This window comes from Mobula birostris, chromosome 2, assembly GCF_030028105.1.
Source record: "Mobula birostris isolate sMobBir1 chromosome 2, sMobBir1.hap1, whole genome shotgun sequence".
NCBI lineage: Eukaryota > Metazoa > Chordata > Chondrichthyes > Myliobatiformes > Myliobatidae > Mobula > Mobula birostris.
Window position 1 is genome coordinate 111,434,664 of NC_092371.1, and position 26,661 is coordinate 111,461,324.

The 26,661-nt window shown below is 41.2% G+C and overlaps 1 protein-coding gene across 1 annotated transcript in view; it reads left to right on the forward strand.

Moving 5' to 3' along the window:
• Positions 1-23,109, forward strand: part of foxo3b (forkhead box O3b) — a 73,270-nt gene extending 50,161 nt beyond the window's left edge. The window contains exon 3 of the mRNA XM_072246144.1: positions 20,642-23,109. The gene's annotated coding sequence lies outside the window, so the exon portion shown is untranslated. The remainder of the gene's footprint in view (positions 1-20,641) is intronic.
• The last annotated feature ends 3,552 nt before the right edge of the window (positions 23,110-26,661 follow it).

Sequence of the window (26,661 nt, forward strand, 5' to 3'; positions counted from 1 at the left end):
GAGAGCGGATGCTCGGGGCGTGCTGCCTTTTATCGCGCACTGAATTTTTTTTCGTAACAGTGAGAACACCTTCTGAAAGCGAAAATAAGGTACTAATGTAGGTCTCTCGTAACAGTGAGGTTTCGTAAAGCGAATGTTCGAAAAGCGGGGGACGCCTGTAATTAGAGAGCGTCTCTTTACCACTCTCCTATAAAGCTATGGCTAGTGAAGCACCCGGGCAGCAGTTTTTATATGTGCACGCTCTCCCATCTCAGCCACTGAAGCTTGTAACTCCTTCAGAGTTGTCGTAGCTCTCTTGGTGGCTTCCCTCACTAGTTCCCTTCTTGCACGGTCACTCAGTTTTTGAGGACAGCTTGCTCTAGACAGATTTACAGCTGTGCCATATTCTTTCCATTTCTTGATGATTGACTTAATTGTACTCCAAGGGATATCCAGTGACTTGGAAATTTTCTTGTATCCATCTCCTGACTTGTGCTTTTCAATAACCTTTTTCTGGAGTTTCTTGGAGTGTTCTTTTGTCGTCTTGGTGTAGTTTTTGCCAGAATATTGACTCACTCACCAGTAGTTGGACCTTCCAGATACAGATATATTTTTACTACAATCAATTGAAACACCTTGACTACACACAGGTGATCTCCATTTAACTAATTATATGACCTCTAAAACCAATTGGCTGCACCAGTGATGATTTGGTGTCATATTAAAGGGGGGGGGGGGGTAAAATACTTATGCCATCAATTATTTTGTATTATATTTGTAACTAATTTAGAGATTTGTTTTCACTTTGACACAACATAGTCTTTATTGTTAATCAGTGTCAGACAAGCCAAATTAAATCCACTGTTGATTCAATGTTATAAAACAATAAAACATAAGTTTCCAAGGGAGGGTGAGTACTTTTTATAGGCACTGTAGATACAACAAATAGTTTGTAACTACCAGCATGTTTTTTTATCATAAATAGAATTAATTAGAGAAGTACTTGTGCTACAGTTATATACAGCGCCTAAATGTGAGTTCTGTGCATATACTGAACTTCAAGGAAGAATGTTAATACATTGGATGCAGTTCAGAAAAGGTTTTCTGGACTAATTCCTGGAATGGATAGGTTGATTATTTGGGGGAGGGGAACAATAATAGATTGGACAGGTCAGAAAGATTTTCACTGCAGTTTAAAAGGCAGGAGTGTGGGTGAGGAGAAAACTTGACTGCAACTTAGAGATCTACAATGGATATGGAAAAGATCATTCTTCTTCTGGAAGGAGCGAGAACAAACGGTTGCCCATTTAGGACAGATGAAGTAAAACTGTTTCTCTTGGAGGATCGAGTCTTTGGAATGTTCAAAGAGCTTTGGAAGCAGGTTCTTTGAATACATTGCAAAATTCAGAAAGTTTCAGAATAAATAAGGACTTGACATTACTGGGTGAGCTGAATTGAGGTTATGTTCAGATTTGGTATGGTCTTACTGAATGGAAAACTAGTTTGAGGGTATATTTCAGCTAATTTGTATGTTCATAGTATTGGACTTGTCTGCTTCCAGTGCACAATCCTACCTGGGTACTCTTCACATTGAAGAATAAAAGCCAGTATTATCTTGTTACTGGTGTGACAAGCTTTGGATGGTGTCTACGTTATAGCCAGGACGTTATCTGGTCCCATAACCTGCGCAGCATCCAATTCTGCCTGATAGCAAATCCAAATTGGCTGAAGCTCGCCTTCTGTGATACTGGGGATGCTCTTGCGTGGAAGCTGAGATTAATTATCCACTTGACATTTCAGCTGAATGTGGTGCAAATGCTTCATCAACACGAGATACTGCAGATGCTGAAAATTCAGAATAACACACAAAATGCTGAAGGGTCTCAGCTTGAAACATCAACTGTTTATTCCTCTTCACAGATGCATCAGCTGGTTATTCCTCTTCACAGATGCTGCCTGACTTGCTGAGTTCCTCCTGTGTTTTGTGTGTGATGTAAATGCTTCAGCTTCATATTTGCCACATTTTGGTCTCAGCAGCTTTCGATCTTGGAATTGTTTCCTTTTAGCTTTCCAGTTGTCTGCAGCTATTACTGACTAGATTTGCTAGTATTATTTAACTTTTGATATGATTTGTTAGCAGTGGAATTGCTTAGTTGGTTATGGCACATTTTTTAAGTTCTTTGAGACCGAATATGAGGTGTTACTTCTCCAACCTGAGTTGGCCTCATCATGACAAGGCCATGGACAGACATGTCAGAATGGAAATTGAATTGAAATGGGTAGCCACCAGGAGACCTTGCCTTTTGCGCTCAACAAAGTGGTTAGTCACCCAGTCTATGTCGGGTCTCACTGATGTAGAAGGGGCCATGCCAGAAGCACTGGATACAATAGATGATGCCAACAGACTCTCAAGTAAAGTGTTGCTTCACCTGGAAGGACTTTGAGGCCCTGAATGGTTGTGAGGGAGGAGGTATAGGGACAAGTGTATCACTTGGTATATATGACAGGCTACTTGTTGGGGGCAGGGGAGATCTGTGGGGAGGGATGAGTGGGCATTGGAATCACACTGGGAAGTTTCATGGTTCTGCACATTCTGCAGGGTCAATTACAGATCCTAGTGTTTCACTATGGAGAAAATTAACAACATGCATCTATACAAAAAGATACTTTCTGCCACGGATGTCTTGACATCTTGTCTCGTTTTTATTTAGTAGATAGTAAATAGACAAACAGCTTTGTAAGATAAATTGGTGTTTTAAATGATTCTGCCATGAAAGCTGATCATAACTTTCTCATGAGCTACTGTGAACAGCAATTTGCACAGCTGGTTGAGTTACTGCTTCGCACCTCCAATGACCCAAGTTCACTACTGATTCCTCCTGGATCGAAGTTCACTCCTGGTCTGTGTGGAGTTTGTACATTGGACTATGTGGGTTGTGACTTCTTTTCCCATTACAAATGTGTGGCCTAGTGGGTTAATTGGCTGCTGTAAATTACCATGTATGTATAAGATGAGTACATTGTGGAAGTTGATGTGAATGTGCACAGAATGCACTGGAATTGATGTAAATTGGTGCTTTATGATCAGCAGACGTTCAGTGGTCTGAAAGACCTGTTTCCATGCTTGTATACCTCTGAAATAGTGAATAGACAATTTGCATAGAATTGAGATGGCAGTCATAATGTTAAACACTAATCCTGGGCCATAATAATCACCTGTTGAAATTGAGCTCGCCAGCTTCATTACTTGATGTACTTTCTGTTTGCAAATAATTATCAGAAGTAGCCATTGGAATTTATTCTAAATTATATAAGAGTCATGCTATGTCTGATGATTGGTTGGTTCAGAGAAACCAGGAAACATAGAAAACCTGCAACACAATACAGGTCCTTCAGCCCACAATGCTGTGCCAAACATGTACGTAGTTTAGAAATTACTTAGGGTTACCTATAGCCCTCCAATTTTCTAAACTACATGTACCTATCCAGGAGTCTCTCAAAAGACCCAATTGTATCCACCTCTGTTACCATCGCCGGCAGCCCATTCCATGCACTCACCACTCTGTGTCAAAAAAAACAACAACTTCAAACACAAGGAAATCTGCAGATGCTGGAATTTCAAGCAACACACATAAAAATTGCTGGTGAATGCAGCAGGCCAGGCAGCATCTATAGGAAGAGGTACAGTCGATGTTTCGGGCCAAGACCCTTCGTCAGGACTAACTGAAAGAAGAGATAGTAAGAGATTTGAAAGGGGGAGGGGGAGATCCAAAATGATAGGAGAAGACAGGAGGGGGAGGGATGGAGCCAAGAGCTGGACAGGTGATTGGCAAAAGGGATATGAGAGGATCATGGGACGGGAGGCCTAGGGAGAAAGAAAGGGGGAGGGGGAAGTCCAGAGGATGGGCAAGGAGTATAGTGAGAGGGACAGAGGGAGAAAAAGGAGAGAGAAAAATATATATATATATATATATATGATAAATAAATAAATAACTGATGGGGTATGAAGAGGAAGTGGGGCATTAACGGAAGTTAGAGAAGTCAATGTTCATGCCATCAGGTTGGAGGCTACCCAGACGAAATATAAGGTGTTGTTCCTCCAACTTGAGTGTGGCTTCATCTTGACAGTAGAGGAGGCCGTGGACAGACATATCAGAATGGGAATGGGACGTGGAATAAAAATGTGTGGCCACTGGGATATCCTGCTTTCTCTGGCAGACAGAGCGTAGGTGTTCAGCGAAACGATCTCCCAGCCTGCATCGGGTCTCGCCAATATATAAAAGGCCGCATCGGGAGCACCGGACACAGTATATCACCCCAGCCGACTCTCAGGTGAAGTGTCGCCTCACCTGGAAGGACTGTCTGGGGCCCTGAATGGTAGTGAGGGAGGAAGTGTAAGGACATGTGTAGCACTTGTTCCACTTACAAGGATAAGTGCCGGGAGGGAGATCGGTGGGAAGGGATGGGGGGGGGGGGGGGGGAACAAACGGACAACGACAACTTACCCCTGACATCTCTGAACTGGCAATACCAAAGTTAACCCGGCACCTCCAGAATATGATGCTAGCAAGACCAAAAAGACACTGATGTAAGGGCACAGTTGAGAGAGTGTCACAGAACAGTGACAACAAATATTTTGCTTCCTGAATTCTTTTGGTGTATTTTATGGATTTTGGGCTGATGGTCATGAAAGTAACCAAGACATTTTCCAATCACACAACTTTTTTTTTGAAATCACTATTTATTTCAATTCATAATTCAAGTCACTTAAAATGTCCACAATGTAAGCTGAAAAACTTTCTCTCTTGTCCAGGCATGCCTGGGTATGCTTAGGCAGGGCAGATGCTGCATGGCAGGACAGGCTTTAAAAAGGCTATAAAAGAATCATGCACGCATCATGCATTACATTTACATGTATATTGGTTTGCAATCATGTTGATGCACATGCTGTATGTGCATAGCATATTATGTGTACTCATAATAAAGTAATTGTATTTTCAGGAGTATTTGTGATAGCAAAATGTCTTGTCAATGTTGCAACAGCCACGGTACCTTCTGTTGTATTTGTGATGGGTATACACTTAAATCTCAAAAATGGAGCTTGACTCCTCTTATTAAGATGGCCTATGATTTCTACTTTGGCTGTATAAATGGCAACCAAGACAAAGCCTGGTCTCCACGCATTTGTTGCGCAACATGCACTGTCGAGCCTAGAGCCTGGCTCAGGGGTACTCGGAAGTCAGTGCCAAACAAGAGAAAATCTGCAGATGCTGGAAATCCGAGCAACATACACAAAATGCTGGAGGAACTCGGGGCCAGGCAGCATCTAGGAAAAGAGTACAGACGACGATTCGGGCCGTATCCCTTTGGCAGGAGTGGAGAAAAAGCTGAGGAGTAGATTTAAAGTGTGGAGGGAGGGGGGAAGAGAGAAACACCAGGTGACAGGTGAAACCTGGAGGGTGAAGGATGAAGTAAAGAGCTGGGAAGTTGATTGGTGAAAGAGACAGAAGGCCATGGAAGAAAGAAAAGGGGGGAGGAGCACCAGAGGGAGGCGATGGGTGAGCAAGGAAACAAGGTGAGAGAGGGGAAATGGTGAAGGGTGGGGCTGTTGGGGGGCATTACTGGAAGTTTGAGAAATCAGTGTTCATACCATCAGATTGTCAATATTTCATTGTCCTGATAATATGGTGAGAACAGAAGGATCGTGTGACACTGCTACTTCTGTCTGCCCAGTGTTTCTGGTTTCTCTGCTAAAAATATGAAATCTGTTAAATAACCCAATCTCCCTTCAGCCATGAGACCTGTGCGGTATGATAATAGTCACCAGAGACATGGAGTCCAGAGATGGCAGACAAAGATGCCGTGATGTATGAGCCAGGAATGGAAAACGACACTGATACTGATAGAGATTTTGAACCCTTTATGTTGAGGGAGCCTCATCTGATAACTCAATCTGAGTTAAATAATGTGGTCAGAGACTTGAGTTTGTTAAGGGCAAAAGCAGAATTACTGGGTTCAAGACTGCAAGGACCGTCAGGCACAGACACTTCTGTTAAGGATTTCAATATTTGAGATAGATGTTTCGCACAATAACTGATGCCAAGATTAAGGAAGGCATTGGTGTTGGTCCACAAATCAAACAGATTATCAATGACAGGCAATTCGAAGAGCTTCTAGTGGGACCGGAAAAAATCACATGGAAGGCATTCAAGGATGCTGTTGAGAATTTTCTTGGCAACTACTGAGCACCAAGCTACGTACAGCTGGTAGATAACCTGCTTCAAACATACAAAACCATGAAGTGCAACAAGTCACTAAAGATCCGTTTTCCGCATTCCAATTTAGACGACTTTTCTGCCTATCTTGTCGTCAGAGATGAGTGTAGTGAAAAGTTTCACCAGGACATTGAGTCATGGGCAAATGGTATCAGGGCAACTGGAATCTATCAATACTGGCTGATCATTGTTGGACACTTAAGCAAGAAGCCTTAGGCACTGAGTACAAACAAAAATCATCAACAAAACATTTTTAGCATGAGCTATTGCAAAGCTCAGCACTGTTTTGCAATTAAACTCATTACATTCAATTAAAGTTAATTTCTGGTTTCTCTAAATTTTACACGATACATGTAGTCTGAAATTTGTGTTCAGCTTCAAGCAGTCTATCATAACCATAAAAATTGTCTGAGGAAGCAACACTTCTGGAAAATATTTGGTGTCCAGTGAAAGTGGGACCACCATGGTAGTAATCTCTGGATTGCTGCCTGTGCCATGTGCCAGTGAGGGTAAGAACAGGAGCATTTGGCAGATAAATGCATGGCTGAGGAACTGGGGCAGGGGGGCAGGTGTTCAGATTTCTGGATCATTGGGATCTCTTCTGGGGTTACACCTGAACTCGTGGGACCAATATCATTGTGGGCAAGTTTGCTAGAATTGTTTGGGACGGTTTAAACTAACTTGGCGGGGGTTGAAACTGGAGTGATACGGCCGAGAATAGGGCAGTTGGTTTACAAACAGAGGTAGTGCATAGTGAGACTGCTAGCAAGGAGATGCTGATGATAGGGCAAAATTTGCAGTCAGCGGGTTGAGTTGCAATGTAAAAAGGAGGACAAAATTGAAAAGAATGATGAATACAGGATTGAAGGTGTTATATTTGAATGCACTCAGTATGTAGAATAAGGTAGATAAACTTGTAGCCCAGTTAGAGATTGGCAGGTATGACGTTGTGAGCATCACTGAATTGTAGCTGAAGGAAGATTGTAGCGGGGAGCTTAACATTCAAGGATACACACTGTGTTGAAATGACAGGCAAGAAGGCAGAGGGTGTGGGGTGGTTCTGTTGCTTTTTTAAAAAAAAGGCAAATTTAGAAAGAGTTGACATAGATCTACCCACAACAATTAAACACCTATCAGTCCTAAGAAACTGCAAGGGTAAAAAGACTGATAGGAGTTATATACAGGCTTCCGAACAGTAGCAGAGATGTGGGCTACAAATTACAATGGGAAATAAAAAATACATGTTAAAAGGGCAATGTTACGGATTTCAATATGCAGGTGGATTGGGAAAATTAGATTTGTTCTGGATCCCAAGAAAGGGAATTTGTAGAATGCCTACAGAATGGCTTTTTAGATAAGCTTGTGATTGAACCCACTACGGGATCAGGTATTCTGGATTGTGTTGTGCAATAAACCAGAATTGAATAGAGAGCTTAAAGTAAAGGAATTGAGGATGCCATCGTCTACCTGCTGAACCGTGTCTACGCCTACCTGGACAAGCCAGCGAGCACTGTGAGGGTCAAACAACAGGAATTCTGCAGATGCTGGAAATTCAAGCAACACACATCAAAGTTGCTGGTGAACGCAGCAGGCCAGGCAGCATCTCTAGGAAGAGGTGCAATCGACGTTTCAGGCCGAGACCCTTCGTCAGGACTAACTGAAGGAAGAGTGAGTAAGGGATTTAAAAGTTGGAGGGGGAGGTGGAGGGGGAGATCCAAAATGATAGGAGAAGACAGGAGGAGGAGGATATGATCCTCTCATATTCCCTTTGCCAATCACCTGCCCAGCTCTTGGCTCCATCCCTCCCCCCTCCTGTCTTCTCCTATCATTTTGGATCTCCCCCTCCCCCTCCAATTTTCAAATCTCTTACTCACTCTTCCTTCAGTTAGTCCTGACGAAGGGTCTCGGCCTGAAACATCGACTGCACCTCTTCCTAGAGATGCTGCCTGGCCTGCTGCGTTCACCAGCAACTTTGATGTGTGTTACTGTGAGGGTCATGTTTTTTGACTTCTCCAGTGTGTTCAACACCATCCGCCCTGCTCTGCTGGGGGAGAAGCTGACTGCGATGCAGGTGGATGCTTTCCTGGTGTCATGGATTCTTGATTACCTGACTGGCAGACCACAGTACATGTGCTTGCAACACTGTGTATCCGACAGAGTGATCAGCAGCACTGGGGTTCCACAGGGGACTGTCTTGTCTCCCTTTCTCTTCACCATTTACACCTCAGACTTCAACTACTGCACAGAGTCTTGTCATCTTCAGAAGTTTTCTGATGACTCTGCCATAGTTAGATGCATCAGCAGGGGAGATGAGGCTGAGTACAGGGCTATGGTAGGAAACTTTGTCACATGGTGTGAGCAGAATTATCTGCAGCTTAATGTGAAAAAGACTAAGGAGCTGGTGGTAGACCTGAGGAGAGCTAAGGTACCGGTGGCCCCTGTTTCCATCCAGGGGGTCAGTGTGGACGTGGTGGAGGATTACAAATACCTGGGGATACAAATTGACAATAAACTGGACTGGTCAAAGAACGCTGAGGCTGTCTACAAGAAGAGTCAGAGCTGTTTGTATTTCCTGAGGAGACTGAGGTCCTTTAACATCTGCCAGACGATGCAGAGAATGTTCTATGAGTCTGTGGTGGCCAGTGCAATCATGTTTGCTGTTGTGTGCTGGGGCAGCAGGCTGAGGGTAGCAGACACCAACAGAATCAACAAACTCATTCATAAGGCCAGTGATGTTGTGGGGATGGAACTGGACTCTCTGACAGTGGTGTCTGAAAAGAGGATGCTGTCCAAGTTGCATGCCACCTTGGACAATGTCTCCCATCCACTACATAATGTACTGGTTGGGCACAGGAGTACATTCAGCCAGAGACTCATTCCACCGAGATGCAACACAGAGCGTCAAAGGATGTCATTCCTGCCTGTGGCCATCAAACTTTACAACTCCTCCCTTGGAGGGTCAGGCACCCTGAGCCAATAGGCTGGTCCTGGACTTAATTGCTGGCATAATTTATATATTACTATTTAACTATTTATGGTTTTATTACTATTTATTATTTATGGTGCAACTGTAACGAAAACCAATTTCCCCTGGGATCAGTAAAGTATGACTATGATTAAAGGACCCTCTGGGGTAGTGACCATAAGCATGATAGAATTCAGCTTGCAATTTGAGAGGGAGAAGCTAAAGTCAGATTTATGAGTATTACTGTGGAGTAAAAGAAACTACAGAGGCATGAGAGAGGAGCTGGCCAAAGTTGATTGGAAGGGGACACTAGTAGGGATGACAGCACAGCAGCAATGCTGGAGTTTCTGGGAGCATTTTGGAAAGGCATGATAAATGCATCCCAAAGAAGTAGTAGTATTCTAAAGGCAGGATGATGCAACTATGGCTGACAAAGGAAGTCAAAGCCAACATAAAAGCCAAAGAGAAGAGCAAAAATTGGTGAGAAGTTGGAGGATTGTGAAGCTTTTAAAAATCAAGATGGCAACTAAAAAAGTGATAGCGGGGAGAAATTGGAAGGTAAGCTAGCCGATAATATTGAAGATGATAGCAAAGTTTCTTCAGATATATAAAGAGTAAAAGGGAGGTGAGAGTACAAATCAGATCACTGGAAAATGATGCAAAAGAGGTAGCAATAGGGGGGAGGGGTAAGGAAATGGCAGATAACCTGAACAAGTCTTTTGCATCAGTCTTCACTGTGGAAGTTGGTTCTTGGTTGGTGCAACTGTAACGAAACCCAATTTCCCTCGGGATCAATAAAGTATGTCTGTCTGTCTGTCTGTGGAAGACACCTCTAATATGTTGAAGTTTGAGAGTGTTGGGGGGCGGAAGTGAGTGAAGTTGCCATTGCTTGGGAAACTAAAAGATCTGAAGGTAGGTAAATCACCTAGACCAGATGTTGTACATCCCAGGGTTCTGAAAGAGTTGGCTGAAGACATTGTGGAGGCTTTAGTAATGAGCTTTTAAGAATCAATAGATTCTGCATGGTCTCAGAGGACTGGAAAATTGCAAATGTCATGCTGTTCTTCAAGAGGCAGAAGAAAGTAAATCATAGGCCTCTGGTGGGAAATGTTGGAGTCTACTGTTAAGGATGTGGTTTCAGGGTACATGAAGGCACATTAAAATCAGCTGAAGTCAGCAGGGAAAATCTTGCCTGTTAAATCTTTGAAGAAAATGAGAATTTGTGGATGTTGCGTACTTGGATTTTCAGAAGGCCTTTGACATGGTGCTACACACGTGGTCCTGACGAAGGGTCTCGGCCTGAAACGTCGACTGTACCTCTTCCTAGAGATGCTGCCTGACCTGCTGCGTTCACCAGCAACTTTGATTTGTGGTGCTACACATTAGGCTGTTTAACAAGTTAAAAGCCCATTATATTACAGGAATGATACTAGCGTGGGTAGAGCATTGGCAGGAGGCAGAGTGGGAATAAAAGGAGCCTTTTCTGGTTGGCTACAGGTGGTGTTCCACAGGAGTCTGTGTTGGGATTGCTTTTTACATTATATGTCAGTGATTTGGATGACAGAATTGATGGCTTTGTGGCTAAGTTTGCGGACAATATGAAGATGGGCAGGTAGTGTTGAGGAAGCAGAGGCTGCAGAAGAACTTGGATTAGGGGAATGGTTAAAGAAGTGGCAGATGGAATATGGTGTTGGGAAGAACATGGTCATGCACTACGGTAGAAGAAATAAAAGCATAGACTATTTTCCAAATAAAGAGACAATTCAAAAAAATCAGAGGTGCAAAGGAACTTGGGAGTCCTTGTGCATGATTCCATAAAGGTTAATTTTACAGGTTGAGTTAGTGGTAAGGACAGCAAATGTGATGTTAGCATTTATTTTGAGAGGACTAAAATATAAATGAAGGATGTAATGTTTAAAGCTTTAAAAGATGCGCTGGTGAGACCTCTCAAGGAGTATTGTGAGCAGATTTAGGCCCCTTATTTAAGAAAGGATGTGCTGACACTGTAAAGGGTTCAAAGGAGGTTCACAAAAATGATTTGGGATTGAAAGGCTCATCATCTGAGAATTGTTTGATTGCTATGAATTGTATTCACTGGAATTCAGAAAAAAATGGGGGGGGGGTCTCATTGAAACCTATTGAATGTTGAAAGGCCTCAGTAGATTGGATGTGGAGAGAATGTTTCCTGTATTGGGTGAGTCTAGGACCCAAGGGCACGGCCTAATAGAGGGGCCTAACAAATAAAGTTTGTTACAGGTAGCTTCAATGTAACTAACCATTAAACATCATGCTGCTGAGAGACCACAGCATTAAACTACAAATTGGTCCAATTATTTCAACATTTTCTCAAAGTCAAAGTTGTATTTATTGTCATATGCACAAGTACATGTATGTACAGATACGATCAAAAACTTGCTTGCAGCAGTATCCCGGGTACATAGTATCAGATGAGCAGCATTTGCAAGAAAATCATAAATTAAAGCTAAACTAAACAAATTCTATTCAATTTTTACAAGGAAAAACACAATTAGAACAACATAAGAGTCTATTGTAATGCAAAGTTATCAGAATGTGCTATTACTGAGGAATTGACAGGGTTGTGCAATGTTGATTGGGACTTCGTTCTTATGTAACTTACTGCCTGATGGTATAGCCCAGATGGTGCATTATTGGTACATGCAGAGTGCACTTCGTCAGTGGCAAAAATGTCCTTTCTTTGGTTAGGAGACCAAAATTGTGTGTAATAGTACATATCCACTTGTCACAATGTCTATTTCTGACGACCCATGTGGCATTATAGGCCATAGAATCCATGCTCATTCAGAGCAATTCAGTTGCACACTTACAACTGTTCTCTCATGTACCCATCACCTCATACTACCCTTTCACTAGCATAACCAGTTGGTCTATAAATCAGCACATTTTTGAGATCAAGGAAGAAATCAAGCTAGCTTATTGTCACGTGCACAAGTACGATAGGGTACAAATGCAATGGAAAATCTTAAATACGGTGGCATTACAGGTATGTATGTACAACACAAAATACAATTTATACATAAATTATACAAAACAGTGAAGAGAAACTTTTTTACACTAACATCTTTGTTTTTGCACAATGACACAATCAGTGACAAGTCCTTGTATCCAAGTCTATTCCCTACAGTGCAGAGTAATGTATGGTAATGTACTTTGGTAAAAGGAATAAAGGCATAAACTGTTTTCTAAATGGGGAGCAAATTCAGAAATCAGAGGTGCAAAGGGACCTGGGAATCCTCATGCAGGACTCCCTAAAGATTAATTTGCACGTTGAGTCAGTGGTAAGGAAGACAAATTCAATGCTGGTGTTCATTTTGAGAGGGCTAGAATATAAAAGCAAGGATGTAGTACTGAAGTTTTATAAGGCATTGGTCAGACTGCACTTGGAGTATTGTGAGCAGTTTTGGGCTTCTTGGACATTGGAAAGGATCCAGAGGAGGTTAACAAGAATGATCCTGGGAATGAAAGGGTTAATGTATGAGGACCATATAATGGCTCTGGCTTTGTACTCGCTAGAGTTTGGAAGAATGAGGGAGATCTCATTGAAAGACCTAGAAAGTGGACATGGAGAAGAACTATTGGATAGGGGGTGAGGTTAGACCAGAGGGCACTACCTCAGAATAGAGGGATGTCCATTTAGAACAGGGATAAGGAGGAATTTCTTTTGCCAGAGGTGGTGAATCTGTGGAACCTATTGCTGTACAGTGGTGTGCAAAAGTTTGGGCACCCCAGTCAAAATTTCTGTTACTATGAATAGCTAAGCGAGTAAAAGATGACCTGATTTCCAAAAGGCATTAAGTTAAAGATGACACATTTCTTTAATATTTTAAGCAAGATTACTTTTTTATTTCCATTTTTTACAGTTTCAAAATAACAAAAAAGGAAAAGGGCTGGAACCAAAAGATTGGGCACCCTGCATGGTGTCGCTGCACAGTAAAACAGTGCATTACCACTCAAGAGTCTGCTCAATCTTCTTGAAGGTCTTTTGCAGTCAAACAGGGGTTTTGATTTGCCTTTCTAGCAATCCTACGAGCAGTCTCTCAGAAAATTTTCTTGGTCTTCCAGACCTCAACTTGAGCTCCACTGTTCCCATTAACTGCCAACAGCTACTTGAAAACGTTTTGCCATCTACTTATAGCCGCCTTCTGCTTTGTGGGCATCATTTATTTTAATTTTCAAAGTGCTAGGCAGCTGCTTAGAGGAGCCCATGGCTGCTGATTGTTGGGACGAGGTTTGAGGAGTCAGTATAAAGCTTTGAAATTTGTAACACCTGGCCTTTCCTAATGATGAGTGTGAACAAGCCATAGCCCTAACAAGCTAATTAAGGTCTGAGACCTTGGTAAGAGTTATCTGAGAGCTCAGATCTCTTGGGGTGCCCAAACTTTTGCATGTCACTGTGCATAGCTGTGATAGCAAAGTCATTGGGTATATTTAGAGCAGGTTAATAGGTTTTTTAGTTAGTAAGGTTATAGGGAGAAAGCAGGAGAATGGGGTTGAGGGGGATAATAAATCAACCATGATGGAAAGGCAGATCAGACTGGGCAGAATGCCATAATTCTGTTCCTGCCTTATGGTAGTGCAAGTGGCCCACAGTGTTCCATTGTTGAGGTATAATTACGGTTATGGGGGTGAGTTTAAAACCTTGATGGTTTCAGGAAATTAGCTGTTCCTGAACCTGGTGGAGTGGGAGTGTAGGCTACTGTACCTCCTGCCTGTTGGTAACAGTAAGAGCAGGGTATGATCCGGATTGTGAGATCCCTAGATGATAGATGCCACCACCTTGAGGCTTTGCCTCTTATGGATGCTCTTGTGCTGGGAAGGGCTGTACCCATGATGGACTGGGCTTGCATTCCTCTGATGAAATCAGTCAGGAAAGTCTCAACAGTGCAGCTCTTTTTTTTTTTTTTTATAAAGAGTATTGGTGACATGCCAAATTTCACTGACTCATCACCACCTGTGATTTGACCTACGGCTTTGGAAATCGATGAAATTACAGGGAGAACTTGCAAACTCCACGCAGCACTAGAAATCGGGCTTAAACCTGGGTTGCAAGAGCTTGGGCAGCAGCATCACCTGCTACACCACTGTTGCCCTTTGGAAAATCACCAAAGGCTTAAATTTGGTAACTGGTTTATTATTGTCAAATGTACCAAGATACAGTAGAAAGTGTGTGTTTGTATGCCAACCAGAAAGGTCATTCTCTACATAGGTACATTGAGATAGTACAAAGGGTGAATAAAAGCAATGCAGAAATATAGTGTTACAGTTACAGACCAGGTGTCGTGCCAATAGACAAGGTGCAGGTAGACTGAGAGATCAAGACTTCCTTTATTGTACAAGAGATCTGTTCAAAAGTCTTATAACAGCAGGGTAGAAGTTGCCTTCAGGCCTGGTGGTATATGATCTCATGTTATTGTATCTTCTGCCCATTGGGAGGGGGAACCAGATCAGGATAGAAGGGGTCCTAGATTATTTTGGCTGTTTCCCCATGGCAATGGAAAATGTAGGTGGAAGGGAAGGCTCTATTTTTTATATGGACTAGGCTGCAACTTAGTAGTTTTTGGTTTTAGGCAGGGCAGTTGCCTAGCAAGCTCTTGATCTAGATTGTGGGGTTGAGAAAGCCAGATATAGTTGGACTTTTTAGATTTTCTCTTTTGTGATGTGCTTTAAATGAAGACACTTGTTTTTGGGGAGATTGGACAAGTTGTACAAGATTTGGTACACTGCCTTAATCCCTCTCCAGTAATGAAAATTTCTGCTCATCTAATTGAGGGATCTGAAGATTTGGATGGTGTTGGTGCACATTTGAAAACTGTTGTGTTTTTGAATGCTATTACAATGGTCAGTGGCCAGTATGAAGTAAATTATTGAGGTATCTGAAGGAGAGAATGCTTTTCAATTGATTCTGCTATAACGAATAGATGGACAAGAATGGATGTGGGTGCATGCAGTCCCACTAATTAGATGACAAAGCTATTGGAAGAGGATTGAAAGCTTTTAAAGATTGAGGAGAACCAAGAAGGATATTTAATAGTCACACATGGAATTATTTGTAACTAAGACATATTGTATTTTAGCAGGGGTAGGAATCAGCAGAGACCCAAGGTGGAATTGGGAAAGATGGGCAATGGTTTGTTTGCCAGCTCATTTAAGGTTTTTGGCAAGTTGGTGAAGAGAGGATGGTAGATTGTAAGAATAAAGGATAATGGCTTTAGAACAGACAGAGGCTTAAATTTTAAGTAAAACATCTGTACTTGAGGTACAATTGCAAAGAACGCTTGCAAAACTAGGTCTTGGCATTCTCTCGAGCCCCAGGAAGATGAATTGCTAACTTCAGTCTCCAAGGGACTGAAAAGATTCCACAGAAATGAAAGAACAATGTCTTCCTAAAAATGGCTCATGACATATTTTATTTTGATTGATGTTTGCCATTAGAGATTCCACTGACTATCCATGTTTAAAGCATGGTGTAAACAAGACCTGCTACATTGTGGTTTCAGAAAATATTGCATAATACTGAAGGGTGAGCAGTATCTATCTTTACAGTTAAATGCGTTTAACCTATTAGAAGTATTAACTGTAAAGCAAAAATTAACACACGCTTATGCTGAACTCCACAAAATGAGTATTGTGGTTCATTATCTGATTTTGCTAGTGTGCAAATTAAGAAATAAACTGTTAAGAATCCTTCACTTAAAAAATATGACTATATTTCTTCCATAGATTTATATTGATCTTTCTTCCATTTTTTCAGCTGTAGTACTTATCTGTAATTCCCTCTCTCCCAAATCCAATCAATAGATAAATTTGAATTGCTCATCTTGCTGATCCTTCTCTTACTGGAGCCTTTGCACAACTGTTCTTGATACCCTTCAGATAGCATGACAGTGCTAATCTTATAGTTTAAAAAATTGCAAGAAATAAGAAACAAGAAATTCTTCATTCCAGAGAAGCCAGCAGAAATAGAAGCTTTCAGTTTGTTAGTTGTGACTCCCAACAGTTACCAATATTGAATATTCAGTATCTTGCTTTGATGGAGACTTTTCCCAGTTGAGAGTTCACCATAGAGATTTGTTTGCCTTAAATAACTGATTTCTTGTATCATATTAAACATGACCAGGTGAATTGTTTGCTCAGATTATATCTAGAGCTAATGACTGAGTGATATTCTAACCTGTTAATTAGTTGTATTTTTCCCCTTAGATTCGGGCATGTTTTAAGCAAAAATTGATGCAGTCCCTGGTGGTGCTTAAGGTGCCCTGAGCTAATACACCAGTTTAAGAATTTTTTTCTTCATTGTCTCTTTAGTTTGATTTTGCGTGTTGGCAGATTTACTCTGGTTTGGCTTAAGATTCAAGATCGTTTAATGTAATTTCCAGTACACACTTGTAAAGGAGAACCAAATAATTGTTACAATAGAAATGATACTATTAAAATATTCTGTCACATTTCAGATAAAATCACAGTGGTGTTGTTTGCAGTTGAGGTTTTGGTTTGCCAGAATCCAATTGAACACAATTGTTAACATTTTAAAATTTCAGACCCATCTTCCAGTTCTGATAGTACATTAATTATGCAGTGTGCTGAATCAGTGTTTGTCAGTCAACAAAACTGTATCTGGAATAATTATTCAAACTAGTTGTCAGATGCATTGCTATGCTCTAGCTTATATTTTGTACTGAACAATATAAAAGATTGTAAGTTCATATTCAATTCTGAGGGCATACACCAATGTTCATTGTATTCCTATAGCCAATATTCAAATTGCTATACAAATATTGCTCTATTTTCTACTTGTGACACTGTCAAAAGGCTGTGCAATTATGGTGATGATTTTGTATGTTTTGTGAGGATCAGTTATTTTTATTGACCAATCTTTCCAATTGGCATTATCCTTCCTTATGTTGATTGGCTCTATTTTGGCATAGTAATAGTGTTGCAGTTCATTCCACCTGCAATTTAAGGGATTTAGTGTTTCCACAAATGTGCTGCAGTGCATCACTTTGCTACTTAAACAGCATTTCCTGAACTCATTCCTGTTGGCATCAGGGATAAGGGCAACGGGTACAGGGAACACAACCACATGTCCCAAGTCAGTTTTGTTGGATCTAATTCCAGAACAAACATTTTGTTTAATAGAACATTTTCTTTGAAAAAAATTCAAATTTAGCCACAGAACTAATTTGTATTCTTTGTGTCAAGTTGGGAGGAAATTTGAGAAGTGTGACTTGATTTATAAAACGTGCTTCGTGACATCCCAAAGTGTTGTGCGGTCAGTGAAACAGTTTTGAAGTGTACTTATTTGTTCATGTAACAAATGTGCTTCTAAGACATTGAAAATGGCCATATACAGTCATTAGCATCACAGTCGAAATGTTACAGCATTTGTTGCACAGTAGGGATCATATCTGTTATACCTCTGGATGGACAGAATCCATATTAGACTTGGGGAGGAGCTCTTTTGAAACTCCTTCCTAAGATGGCAGTTGACAAGGATCCCAGCAAGAGGTTTCCCTCTGGCTGGCAGACAGAGTTTTCTGTAACTACTGAAGGTGCTCATGATTAGGTCATCCCTTATTTCCTCTGGCAGGATTTGTCTTCTGTTATGGTGATGAGGTCATGAATTCACACCAGAAATATTTGTCCATATTTTAATAACTAACAGGAATAGTTTTTGCTCTAAAGGCCTTGTGTTTCCAATATGTGAAGAACTTTTTTTCAGCTGCTGAAGTTGTAGCAGATGTGTTTTGGGATGGAATCAAAGACATTATCAGACATCAATCCTGGGATCAAACTGATAATTTCTGCTCAGGAGACTGTTTTTCCACAGCCTATATGATTTGGAGACAAGAATGTTTTACACTGTGCGCCTTAAAACACTGCAGAAATACTAACAATGCTGTTTATACAAAATCTTTTGATTCATTTAATAGGATGGGCATTTTCTCCCATGTTAACATCACCAGCACAAGGTTCTAACTGGCTCTGATTGGTGGGCCACATGATCAGCATACTTGATATCTGGCTTCTGAAACAAGCATTTACTCTGAGCTTTGTTCAAGGCAAGAGGTTCCAAGGAGGATGGAGAAAGCACTTAATGTACGTTCACCAAGTCTCCTTATATAACATTCTAAATTACTCATGGAATCCACTGGCCTCCAACCACTCAAAATGTTGTACTTTCAGACCAATCAGAAGACAAATCCAAACTACAGAATGAGCACATAGCATGTTGAATAACTCTCTTAATCTCCCTGGGCAACACCTACCCCATTGCAGTATCTGTGGCTCGTGCATTGGAGTCTTCAGCCACCTTAAATTATACTAGATCCACATGAGGCAGATATGAGATAATAAAACAATGCCATTAGTTAGCTTCAGGAATAAAGTACCACTCCAGTGGGGTGTTCATCTAGATTTTGTATTCAAGTCTCTCTAGACCTTCCGTGACATTTAAAATCATAAGTTTGTGTTTTTTAATGGCAGTATTCAATAAGCAGCGCTCTTCAAGTCCAAGCAAGTTTTAGATTTCTGTGGAGACATGAGAGACTGCAGGTGCTGGAATCTGTAACAGCAAGTAATCTGCTGGAGCAACTCAGTGGGTCTAGTAGCACCTGTGAGAGGAAAGAAATTGTCGATATTTCGGGTCCAAATGCTACATCAGTACTGGGAGTAGGGGGATGAGGTGACCAGCATAGAAAGGAGAAGGGAAGAGGCAAAAATGGTCTGAGATGCAGTGTTCCCTCTAAGGTGTACACATGTGTGCGCCCACACATCTTTCGCTACTAATGCACAAAGGAATTTAAACTGCACACAAAAGATTGTTGCCCTCTACATGTTAAGTAAATTTCACTATCGTATGCACCTTACCTTTTCCAGTTTCTGATGTGTATAGTGTTGACAACATGGAGTTTGCAATGATTTGTCTACAGATTTTAGAACTGGCTTATTTTTTACTGTTGTTATTGAAGAAATTATTCAGTGTGTACATGTTGTCATTGGGCAAAAAATTGCACAGCACAAGATTTTTGCATGCACTGGACTGGTCATTACAAATTAGAGAGAACATTGCTGAGATTCTTGGAATTCTCCCCACCATTTTCCACCTTTTATAGGTATTACTCCCTCCATGACTCTCTGGACACTCATCCCTCCACACCTCTTGTTTACATGGCAGTTTCCCCTGACCTTGCAGTAGATGTAATTCTTGTCCTTGCACATCCTCCCTCACCACCATCCAGGGACTGGACAGTCCTACCAAGTGAGGCAAAGGCTGACATGCATTTCCTTCAACCTTGTCTTCTGCATTTGGTACTCCTGATGTCATCGCCTCCACGTCAGCAAGATTAAGCACAGACTTGGTGATGGAACACCCACACTCAGTACACAATGGCCATTCGTAACAACCAGCATTTTAAATCACCTTCCCATTTCCACACTGAACTATGTATCCTTGGCCTTCTCTACTGCTAGGATGAAGCCTTGCACAGAAAGGAGGAGCAACACCTTGTATTCTGCCTGGGTACTTTACCATTCAATGGTACAAATATTGAGTTTTCCAATTTTAGGTAAAACTCTTCCAACCTTTCACTTTCCTCCTGCCTTCCCCCTTCACCCCCTCCTTTTGATCCACTGCCCTTCCCATTTTTTGTCCCCTTTCCCAACCTATTCCCACCTCCCCGTCATTTACCTTTGACCCTTCCTGCCTCCATTAACCCACTGCAGACAGAGTTCTTCTGTATCACACCCCCACCCCACCCAAAAACTCCCATCTGATTCTAACTGTTGTTCACCTTTCCTATGCTAATGGTTCCTTTCACTGTTCTTTTACTTTTCCAAATCCAGCCTTGGTTATACTTGGTATTCCTGCTTATCTTCCTCTAGCAGCTGTCTCCCATTTTCACACTCTGTTGCATTTTCCTCCTCTCTTGGTCTGCTTCCATCTATCATTCACCTGTCACAGTCTTCCATCTCCATCCCACACTCCTCCATTACTTGCCGTCTCGCATTTCTCCTCAGTTCACCAATTGCACAGGAATCCTTTCTTGTCATCCCCTTCTCTTATGCTGGCTCTCTCTCCTTTCCTATCTGTCTTGATGCAGGGTCTTGACTGGAAACATCAACAGTTTCTTTCTTGCCACTGACGCTGCTCGACTTAAGAGTGCCTCCAGTAGATGGTTTGTTGATTTTGGGTTTCTATAGTGGCATGTTTGAAAGTTCTCTAACCCTACATAATTAATCACTTCATCGATGGGGTAGATTGAATTCTTACTGGGTTATTGAAGGTTGGATATTTATAATATTGGTAAAGTTGGAGGCAAAATAGTAATTATGAAAATGAAGCCTCGTTATTCTAATCCTTTATCCCTTTTATTTCCTCTTGTAGGTTAGTAAACTGAATCATTTTTACCAAATCTGCTATCATCAAGATAACATTGGATTTTAGCAAGTTTTGACAGCTGTGAATCTGACATCTTCATCTGCAATGGGGCAGTTCCTGGAATTTCATCTCAATCGACATGAAAGATGTTATACAATTTACATTTTAAATGATTTTAAAGTGTTTAAAAATTACACAAACTGTACAGTTTCTCCTGCATCCCATTATATTTAACTGTATATAAATTGTTGATTAATACGGGTTGGTGCATAATTTTAATTTTATTTGATAAGCGCATCTGCCTATTGTCTCCATTGTATTAGGATGACTGAAATGATGATAGAATGGGTCTAATGAGTAGTGCCAACAAAAGCAAGGATATTAATGAGACAATTTACACATAAACTGATGAAATGAAGTGGGACAAATTTGGTGTTGTCAGAACGCCAGAAGACTTTAAAGCAGATGATTTTTAAAAAATCCTTTTTAACGTAATACGCAATTGATTAATTGGCATTTTTAAATAACTTGAAACTGCATGAGCTTATTCAGTGTTGAAGTGCTGGTTTGAATGGACACCTCCAGTTTATGATCTAACTTTATCTGGTCTTCTGTAATAGGGTTGCAAAAATATCTGGTTTAGAGATGGGGTTGGTGATTAAAAATACATTCGTGTGTTGACATTTCACTTAGCCTCTGTAAACCAGACCAGTGCTATGTATAGACCAATCTTGTGAGGAATTGATGGAAAGTTTTTTTTTGTGTGTGTCTACACAATATTACATTCAGAGAGGAAAAAATGCCAAAATAATTTTCTCTCAAAGTTGCATGCATTGAAATTTTAATATATTTACAAGATTGGACAGCTTTCTCTATACATTCATCATAATTTTTTCCAAAATTCTTATACTTTTAAACAAAATATCATCCTCCCCATTCTGAGTACAGATTGATTTAATATAACAAATTGTATCACCAGTTAACAAGCTGCCTCCCTTTTGAACAGAATCATCAATGGTCAGCTTTAATGTGGTCTATTTTCAGTAGGTACATTTATACTTATAAAGTAAATTGTTTTCAATAATGTATTTCTGTATGACATTTGTACATTTATTGAAAGTTTTATTGTACTGTGTACCCTTGATCACCTTTTTGAAATGTTTCTATATAAATATACAGCAGCTCAGATTGCACCAATTTATGCATATTTCTTCAACTAATGTGAAAGATTTTTCTCTTTATACAATAGGGTAATGCACATTTATATTTTACTATGTCCAGAGACAAATCATTATGCATGATTATTTAGTAGTAAATTAGCAATTTGCTTCAACTCATTGCATGAAATTCAAGACCATCGTGGTCATTGATGTCAGTGCTCCTGGGGAGTGAGCAGTGATGAAACTCTATTGTATAACTTACCTGTCTCTCATAAATGAATTCTTGTCTTTTCATCATGGAAGTCACCTGAAAAGGTGTGCTATATGCTATTGTATTTGTACAATGATAGCATATCAGTTATGGCTGTTGAATTGCTTTCATCAAATATAAATGAAGTTTAAGGTAGTATATTCATTCCTTTCATTTAGCAATATTTTTAACCTCTTGCTCCTTTTTTTTTTAAAAAAAAGCACTTCTGAATCGGGTATTCAGAAAGAATTCTATTCCTGCCAATTTTCATAGCCACGTCGTAGAAAAGTAATTAAAAAGACTCAAATTTCTGCTGATCCCTTTGGAGTCTTAGTACAAATCATCATCCAGGTCTGAACATGTAGCAAATCTTGGGTTATATCTCAGGATATGGAAATGAAATTGCAGTGATTTACTGTATCACAGTATAACAATATTTATGTAAGCCCTTTTGTGGTTTGTATAAAATTAATGGGAGTGAAATATAGTGATTTTATTCTTTAGAAATTAAATAAGTCCTAATGATTGGAACTTCTACAACTCAAATCATTCATACATGAGCCAATTTGCTGAATTCACCTGTGCACTGCACATTAATCAGGTTCTATGGCATAATTGTTGTTTCGCTCCAGAAAAAGGCAAGTGGTATATTAGTTATCAGTTAAATCTATTTGATTTAATGCAACTTGTATGTAACTGCCGCAATTCTGTTTTCTGAAACAAATCATGCAGTTTTTCATTAAGTCTGTCCACTTTTCATTTCTGCCTGCTCCTGTTGTTCAGAATCATGGTGTCTGACACTGATTAAAACTGAGCTGGGATATCCTGTATTTTATTTTTCAAGTTCATATATTGGGATGTATAATGTATATAAAATTTATATTCAGATACATGAATATACTACCTTACCTTCAGCTCCTGTAAATTTGATAGTTTTGACAAGAAGCAGAAGTTCTATTGAACTGCAGTTTTTTATTAAATAAATTATTGGTATGTATTGCAATGTACTTCATTAATCTGTGCTCTAGAAGAGTGCGCATGTAAAATAAAGCTTGATAACACTATGTTGAACCCTGAAGGTTCCAGTTGTCATGTGTAAATTGTATTTGTGGATTAATCCAAATGGAAGGTAGGTGTAAGAATTGTGGCACAACAATTTACCCTTTTGTCTAGCTTGTGTATTGTTTCTACCTGTATAAGGATCTAAGCTTATACTCCCAAACGGTATTTTGTGAACAATCTTGGAAGTTTTTAGATAGAATATTCAAGTTCCTGTTTATTGTCATTTAACCATGCACATGTATATCATCAAATGAGACATTATTTGCACAAGATGCACAACACAATACAAATAATTCTCATAACACATTACCACAAATAAGTTAACAAATAATAAGGTACAAGTTTAAAAGTAAACAATATAATGCTACTGCTGCTTTATGCGTAATGACATCTGGGTGGGCTTATGGCCTGCGGGAGGAAGCTGTTTCCTTGTCTTAATGCTATGGTACCTAATGGCAAGGGGTCGCAGACAATGCTAAGGGCCCTGTGTATGCTGCACTCCTGATAAATATCTCAAATGGATGGAAGAGAGACCCCAATTCTGTGTGAAGATTTGTGGTTAGATACCTTGTAAATTACCAGATGGTGATGCAATTGGTCAGGACACTCAATGGTGCTCCTGTGAAAATTGGTCAAAAAGGGGAGGGAGAGCCTCACTTGCATCAATCTCCTCAGGAAGTGGAAATGCTGCTGTGCTTTTTCAAGCAAAGAGGTGGTGTTGCGGGACCAGGTAAGATCATCCTTTATTCCCAGAAACTTGGTACTCTTAACTCTCTCCATGGAGCAGTGTACTCTGCACCTTCCTACGGTCCACAATCATCTCTTTGATCTTGACCATGTTGAGACTCATGTTGTGCTTCCATCATTCCATCAGCCTCTCTACACTATAGTCTTGTTGATGAGGCCAACCACTTGTGTCATCAGCAAACTTGATTTGGTTTGAACTGGATCTAGCAATGCAGTCATGCACCAGCAGCGTACTGAGTATGCAGCCCTGGGAAGTGCCAGTGCTCAGCATAATGGAACTAGAGATCTTTCTGCCAACACAGATGGACTGTGGCCTTTCTGTCAAAATGTCAAGATCCAGTTACATAGAGAAGTGTTGCGACCCAATAAGGACAGTTTACCTACCAGCTTCTGAGCTATGATCATTGAACATCAAGCTGCAGTCAATAAGTGGCATTCTGGCATGTGAGGCAACACTTTCCAGGTGTGACAGGACAGAGTGTAGTACAGAGGCTATGATATCATCAGCGAACATACGCACAGTATAGCACTAAAGAGGGCCTTTTGGCCCATATTTTTAAGCTGATTTTGATGCTAGTTTATACTTGATATCCTCTGACTAACTTCATGTTGAGTTGGAGCTGGAACTGGATGAACTCCAGATGATCTGAGAGACTGAGTGGGTAAAAGGACATGTAGAAAGTTAGTTACACCCAAGGCACAGGACACAGGAAATTGGGTGATAGGAAGGTGAAAGGGGTTAAACAGCCAGTGCAGAGTACCCCTGTGGCCATCCCCTCAACAATGGGTATATCACTTTGGATACTGTAGGGGGGATGCCCTAGGTGAGGAAAGTCATGGGTCAGATCTCTGGCTCTGTGGCTCAGAAGGGAAGGAGAGAGAAGAGAAGAAGCAATCTGTGGTGATGAGATTCATTAAGAAAACCGGAGGTTCTGTGGATGAGAATGAGACTCCAGACTGTATGTTGCCTCCTGGGTGCCAGGATCTGGGACATCTTGGGTCCAGTCCTCAGCATTTTTAAGTGGGAGAGTGAGCAGCCAGAGGACATGGTTCGTATAGGTACTAATGGCATAGGTAGGAAGAGGGATGAGGTTCTGCAAAGTGAGTTCAGGGAGTCAGGTGCCAAGTTAAGGACAGGACTGCAAGGATTGTGAACTCAGGATTGGTAGCCGTGCCATGTTCTGGTGAGGTCAGAAATAAGACAATCATACAGTTAAACACATGGCTGAGGAGTTGGTGTAGGAGGGGGTACTTCTTTTTGGATCATTGGGCTCTCTTCCAGAGAAGGTGGGACCTGTATAGAAGAGAAAGTTTTCACCTAAACTGGAGGGTGACAAATGTCATAGCGTGAAGGTTTGCTAGTACTACATGAGGGGTGGGGGGGGGGCGTTAAACTAGAGTGCCAGAACAGATGGTGATTGTGGAGGCATGTTTTAAGACCTCAGGCAAAGTCAGGAATCAAAAGGTTGAGGATGGTGGGACTAATGTTCTGAGTTGTGTATATTTCAAAGCAAGAAGTATTGTAGGAAAGGGAGATGAGCTTGGCTTGGATCAATGCATGGAATTATGATATTGCAGCCATTTTTGAGACTTGGTTGCAAGAAGGACAGGGCTGGCAGCTCAATATTCCAGGGTTCCGTTGTTTTAGATGTGACAGAGCAGGAGGGGTGGTGTGACTCATCAGGGAAAATGTCATGGCAGTGCTCAGTCAGGACAATCTGGAGAACTTCTCTAGTGAGGCTTTATGGTTGAAGTGTAGAATAAGAAAGGTATGACCATGTTAATGGGACTCTTATACACCACCCAACAGTCCGCAGGATTAACAGAAACAATTTTATAGAAAGATTGCAGATAGTTGCAAGAAATAGAAGGTTTTCGGTCGAAGCAAGCAGCTGAAGAAGGGAGTGGAAGAAATTGGGTAGAAAAAGTCATTTTCTTTTAAACACTGCTCGGGGAGAAGGGTCTGCACTGCGCAGGCGCGTGACGTAGCGCGCCAAGGTTTAAAAGACCACCATATGCAGCGGCCATCGTCGGAGTGGACTGAGTCAGAGTGGGACGGCTTTGGCTCAACAGGCTTAGGCGAGAACAGGCAGAGGCCAGGGTAGGTTCTGGTAAGTTTTTTGTTCAGATTGTCTAGCGTAGAGAGAATGCCAGGCAGGATGTTGGAATGCTCCTCTTGCAGGATGTGGGAAGTCAGGGAGCCCTCCGGTGTCCCTGTCAACGACACCTGCAAGAAGTGCATCCAACTGCAGCTCCTAACAAATCGCGTTAGGGAACTGGAGCAGGAGCTGGATGACCTGCGGATCATTCGGGAGAATGAGGAGATTATAGATAGTGGCTACAGGGAGGTAGTTACGCCAAAGGGGCAGAGCACAGGAAATTGGGTTACTGTCAGGCAAGGGAAGAGGAAAGGGCAGGCAGAGCAGGGTTCCCCTGTGGCCATTCCCCTCAACAACAAGTATACCGCATTGGATATTGTTGGGGGGGATGACTTACCTGGGACAAGCTGCAGTAGCCAGATCTCTGGCACTGAGTCTGGCTCTGCAATGCAGAAGGGAGGGGGGAAAAGAGGAGAGCGGTAGTGATAGGGGATTCGATAGTTAGAGGTGCAGATAGGAGGTTCTGTGGTCGTGACAGAGAATCCAGGATGGTTTGTTGCCTCCCGGGTGCCAGGGTCAAGGATGTCTCTGATTGATTGCATGACATTCTGAAGTGGGAGGGTGATCAGCCAGATGTCGTGGTGCACATCGGTACCAATGACATAGCAAGGAAGAGTGAGGAGGTCCTGGAGAGTGAGTATAGAGAGC